Source organism: Apostichopus japonicus, chromosome 11 (genome assembly GCF_037975245.1).
Source record: "Apostichopus japonicus isolate 1M-3 chromosome 11, ASM3797524v1, whole genome shotgun sequence".
Classification (NCBI taxonomy): domain Eukaryota; kingdom Metazoa; phylum Echinodermata; class Holothuroidea; order Aspidochirotida; family Stichopodidae; genus Apostichopus; species Apostichopus japonicus.
Window position 1 is genome coordinate 25495468 of NC_092571.1, and position 6070 is coordinate 25501537.

Genomic DNA, 6070 nt, shown 5'->3' on the forward strand with positions numbered 1-6070 from the left:
TAAGACTACTTATTATTATTATTACCATTATTATTATTACAACCATTCTTTTCTTTACGTCTTCTATTATTTCTTTGCCAAAATGAGTTGGGGACCGAAAATTCCAATATATTTTCTAAACCATTACTCCTTATTTCTCAATTATGAGTCATATCTTATTTCTCTGGTTTTCTCTAATAATATTTTCTTTTAGAGTAAACGTAGATATTATCGGCCGAGTGGGTAAAGGCGGTGGCATTTGAAGAAATGAGGCTTAGCATTCTGGAGCTTCCGGGTTCGATACCCGGCCGGGACATAGTATGGTGGGTCTTTCATCCAAGCAATCTACGGTTTTCCCATCTGAAATAACTTTCTAAAATTGAAAAGATTTGAAATTTGAGTTAAAATGTTAAATTGGAAGCCACCCGACGTGTAAGTTGTAATCCATAAGCCCTTGTGGGGTTTCTCCCACATTTGTGGTCGCTTAAGCGTCGTAAAAATAACTGCCGATAATTATATTATTATTATCATTATTATTATTATAACTCAATCGTGTTCCATCAGTTTCTTCTCTGGAACTTTCTGGATTGAGCTACAAACTATACATTATCAAAGTCTGACCAATGGGAATAGAAGATATGATATGATCATTGTACTATACACCTTTGCATTCCTTATTTCTTTAAGTTATCAGTATTTGCCCTAGTACTCAAATTTATCAAAACTACTTTCTTGGACATTTTCCTCTTTATTTCGAGACACCGAGGAGGGGTTAAAGATACGGTACTGACAAGCATTAAATTCACTGAGTGAAAATAACGTTTAAAATAACAACAATGTTTGTTGATCGTCGATTGCATGAGTCACTGTCGTCTGACTTTTCCAGCTCTGATTCGGATTCAATTCTGAATACAGGCAACATAATCATTCCCTAACCAGGAACTTGATGTTTTGTACCTAACGTTATATATAACGTTATGTAGTACTCTATCTTTGTACCAACCCTCAGGCAAGAGTACCAGAAATACTCTTCGAGCGAAGATGCACTTTTGATACTTATGTGGGACGCAAAAAGGGTCACAGTAAATAACGATGATGTTGTACATATATACAAAAACATCACGTTAATAATATAATACAACCTACATGCTTTGACATACAATCGCTTTGTAAATGGCCGCATTTCAATGTGATCGCGTTTCAGTACTATAGATTTTTTGTGTGTCATATATAGCTACACTTTTTAGTGTGATATATAGCTTAAATTTTTAATATAAGTGAAGTATTAAACGGTCGTATTTGAGTGCCATTTCATTTTGACTTCATTTATTACAGAGATTTTTAGCTTCTCTCTAAGTTTCACCTATATGTCATGCAGTGTTTTGGCAGCGATTAAGTGGGTAGAATACAGCAACAAGTCGTGTACCGATCTTTGCCGTATTTTTTCTTTAAATGTTAGAATTTGTTTCCATCAAACTGAGATCACATTGGCGCAAATGTTACTAACCTCATCCAGGTATTCTTGCTCGCATGCTGCATAAAGGCTTCGTCAATGTATGAATAATGAACAACAGGAATTAAATACTTTCGCGACAAGCGCGAGCATGTTTATTTTCGGCTGGTTTTACTTGACATTTAGTGGTCTGTTTCACTGATTTATTATCGAATCTTATTACTTCTTCTTCTCGTTCTGAACCAACATTTGTGTTCCCGTTTCGCAGGACCAATGGCACCGGACCACCTCCTTAAAGGGCGGTGGTACATGGCATTATATATCCACCCTGTACCTTCTCCTACCCCCCCCCCACCCCCATCACTGAATGCGTGCAACTGCTTGATGACGTAACAGAGTTTTTATTTGCCAAGATTGGTCGATTCCTGATACCTTCGGATACCAAAAAGTCATTAACAGCTGAACAAGTCAGTTTATTAATTTCATCCATCAATTATTACCTATAATAAACAGAGGCAGAAAAAAAAACTTCAAGTTCTGAGGAAATAACTCATTCTTAATAATTAATGATATTGATATAAAGTTGATAAACTGCTTGACCGAAGTATTTTTCTATATTTGTTTCAAGAATTGAATGATGTCATTAATTATTTTCCAACTGACACTTACTTGGTGATACGTAATTAGGGGAGGTTGAAAATGAGGGATAACTGTTTTGTTAATCTTCTTTTGGCAATATTCGGCAGATTTGGTAAAGCTGCAGGGAGAGTATAAATCAAACGAAAACCGAGTTTATTCTAGAGTTTTATAAGAGGACGGTAATGCCAGCACTTTATAAAATAAATATAAAGATAAATATAATTATGAGCATTCCATTTCTCTTTATTTTCAAAAATCTGGATTTATTCTTAGGATATTATTATATCATGTACAAAGAGAGCTTTAAAAGATAATTTTGAAAGTAACAACAAAAGCAATTCGGAAAAAATTAAAATACTGAAATTTTCTGTAGTATTTGAAATATAATTTGAGCATACAAAGCTGACAAACTATATATATATTGCAAAAGCGATTGAGTATTCGGTTTACAGTATACTTCCAAATCAATGTAACAAGCTGTTATAAAGATATCGCGTTGAAAGCAAGACCGACGACAAATCAAGATGCCGGACTCTTTCCACAAGAAATGAAGTATTCTGTGAAATTCGAATCGATTTTCTTATGTACATCGACCAGTTCTTAGTTAGTAACAATTACTGAAGCGAACAGTGATTGTGACGTCATAGGACACATGCCATGGTACTTGTTTGTTATTATTTGCGATGACAGTCCGGTTTTTAGTTTATTCACTTTCAGTTTTATTTATATTTGATGGGATTATGTTTAAATGAAGGTCATTTCTTTTAGGTACTGTCTTCATGATTGAAAGGGTTGCATAAATAGCCCTATGACCCCTTTGAAACATCGAAATCAAACATCAAAGGTACGGGTTTAGCTATGCGAACGGTTAACAAAATCTGAGGGGGATGCAACCCCCCCCCCCCCCTTCCCGACATATTTCCCTTTACATGCGGAATGGGGGTCGGCTTCAACGACCCCATGGCCACACCTCCTCCTATAGCCTACATAAATCCCGGAGCGGCCCTGATCTTTCACAAGAACCTAGAATAACAGGATACTTGGTCAAGGGCGGCGGAACCGGGGGGGCACAGGGGGCACGTGCCCCCCCACTTTTCCTCAGGTTAAAAATGTGCCCTTTTTCTACATAAAAATTGAGGTGTCTCAAGTTAGCAAGAGGCCAGGGAACCAGAATGAACACTCGAGAAGGGCCGTTTCCGGCCATCTGAGGGGTTTGTAAAACCCAAAATTTTCTTGTACGCTCCGCGCCAACCGATGGTGGCGCTCCGCTCAGATAGTCGTGCATATAACTTTGCAAATCATGGCTACGCCCCTGACTTTTAATGAATTTCTGTGGGTCAATCTCAAAGCTATTTCGAATGGAAAAAATTTGTTAAGATATTAACAACGAATAAACTCTAATTCGGAAGATTCCTACATTAGCAACTAGCATGATTTCACCTCATTTTGTCTCAAAAGAAAACTTGTTCCTTGTTTCCCAATTTGCACATTGGATATTGCAGTGCCACTTCTAGTATGCATATTTTCCTTGAGGGGGGGGGGGGGCGTTGATGGAGTGATGTGTATACGCAAATAAGATAATACAATAAGAGTTATAAAGGGTACTAAATATAAGGCTGCATCAGTCCAATCGAATTTCTGCAAAGTGCCCTTTGCTGTCTGTGCCCCCCCCCCAGATTAAAAGTGCTTCCGCCGCCCTTGTACTTGGTAACTTGAAAAAGACAAGTTTGTAAAGTCTGTTTTCTGTGTGTACTTGTCCCTTATGTTTCTGTTACTTGTCATTCAGCCCCTGAAGAAGATCCTGCTAGGATCGAACGTCAGGCCCTCTTACTTTTACAGTTACATTTAAAAACAAAACCACTGTGTAGCTAACAAGTAAAAGACTAAAACACATTTGTAGAAAGGAACAGATAAATAAAGCTAGGACAAAAAACCTTAAGGAAACGAGCAAGAGGGATTGGAAATATCGAAAACCGACAGAAACGTCTGAGAGTGGAGGGGAGGGGGGGGGGGGCAGTGAAGAGAAGGGGCGAAACCTGACAGCTTTAGTAACAAGTAAATAAGTGAAAACAACAATACTGCTCCAGCGTGAAAAAAAAACAAATTGGGACGAAAGTATAACAAGCAGGATATAGAAAAAGGTTCCACTTGGAATAGTCTTTATCTTATGAAAAACAAAGTGAAATATTGTTTGATTTTCACATGCCCTCTTTTTTATTATAAATAGTTATAAACAATGAAAAACATCAGACATACAACAACGACGAAACAAACGAAATAAGGCCAAACAATTGAATCTAAGCATGGAGTGATGTTCACAAAAATAGACGAGAAAATTATCAAAATATTAAGCTTGGATGAAGACAAAACAGACGGGTGTACTTAACTAAATAACACGCCTTATTTAAATATGACTGATGTGTTCAAAGAGTTATAGACACCAACTCAACACATTTCTTATCTTGCATGATCTTTTATCTGTAGAATCGTCTGACACACGCGCTCTGTGTACGTCGATGTCGTTGGTAATATTTGTTTACTTGCAAATAAAATGCAATTTCTCAAAGCGACTCGAGTAAACTCCCTCCGCCTTGAAACCAGAACTTCTCTGATCGATATCAGACGTACGAGACGGCACAAAGGTATTCTACCAGCCGTACCCCACTAAAGGAACACCATTCATGCCCCAGATATAACGGGGGGGGGGGGACGCTAAATATTCTCCACGGCGTATATAGGCCTAGATATTCTTAAAGAACATTTTCTCCCAATAAACGAATTCTATTTTCTATTTTCTGTTCTCTTTTTTCCTTTCTTTTTTTTTATGTTGGCTAGTGCGCTAGTTTCACTCTCTTGGAAAGTAGGGCAAAAGTTAACATATTCATCCACAGGAGAAAGTAGGGCGTAAGTCACCGTTCGCCCACACACTAGTTTCCAATGACCGTTCTGTGACGTGAACACACACTTAAGGACCCTCGTGCTTGTTGAAACCTTCTTGGTATAGCCGGACTTAACTAGTGCTTAAATCTCAAAGTATAATTAAGTGTTTCCTCAGACAGACTTATAAAAAAAGAAAGGAGGAAATCTCTCGTAGGCCATCGAAGCCTAAGGCGAGAAAGCAGATCCTGTTAATTATTCTTTTCTTTTTCTTCTTCTCCCTCGTCTTTTTCTTTCTTCTTTTTTCGCATTTCCGATAAGTAAGTTTAATTGAGAATAAATAGGAACTTGCCTCTTTCAAATCCTATGACATTCTATAAGAATTCAATTGGTCTGCATTTTTTAAACTTGAGTTTGACGATAACCTTAAAACCTTAAAAAACAAGGGGCGAAAAACAGGTGTATAAAAGTGAGCAGGGGTTATAAGAGTTTGTCACCCTTTAAGTTCCAACCATAACCGAGCGGTCGTTGGCTCTTCCCTATGATACAAATATATAAATATATACAAGCACTGGACACAGTTTCTCGTCAAAAAGTTCTCTGTATCTCTCTCTCTTCTCTTCTCTCTCTGACGATCTTATTGGGAGTGGATTAAAGAAAGCTCACAGGCTAGATGAGATGGGGGAAACAATTGATACAGCTGTCAACCCCGTAGCAATTTACATCAATTTTCAACGATTATCGAAGTTCATGTTTGATAAGAAACAGGATAAGACCAACAAAAAAAAACACACCTTATAATATGTGATCAATAATGGAATGTTTAGAAACGATCAATCTTTGTTGGGTCAGGTAATTAATTTATAGATTATTGATTTCTTTCGATTGAAAGTTAGTTTAAAAAAGAATGATGATAAATTGACTTAGTCAAAACAAATCAGATGAAATATATCTTGATGGGAAGTTCTTCTTCTTTTTTTTGAAAGTTTGTTCACAGAAAGGTTTCTCTGTTACAGTTAGTTGTGCAAATATACGGAAATAGACCGACGAAGTCACTGTAATGTCGTCAATTCAGTAAAATGATCCTTGGTATGAAATTCTTTTTCTTAATATGTTATACTT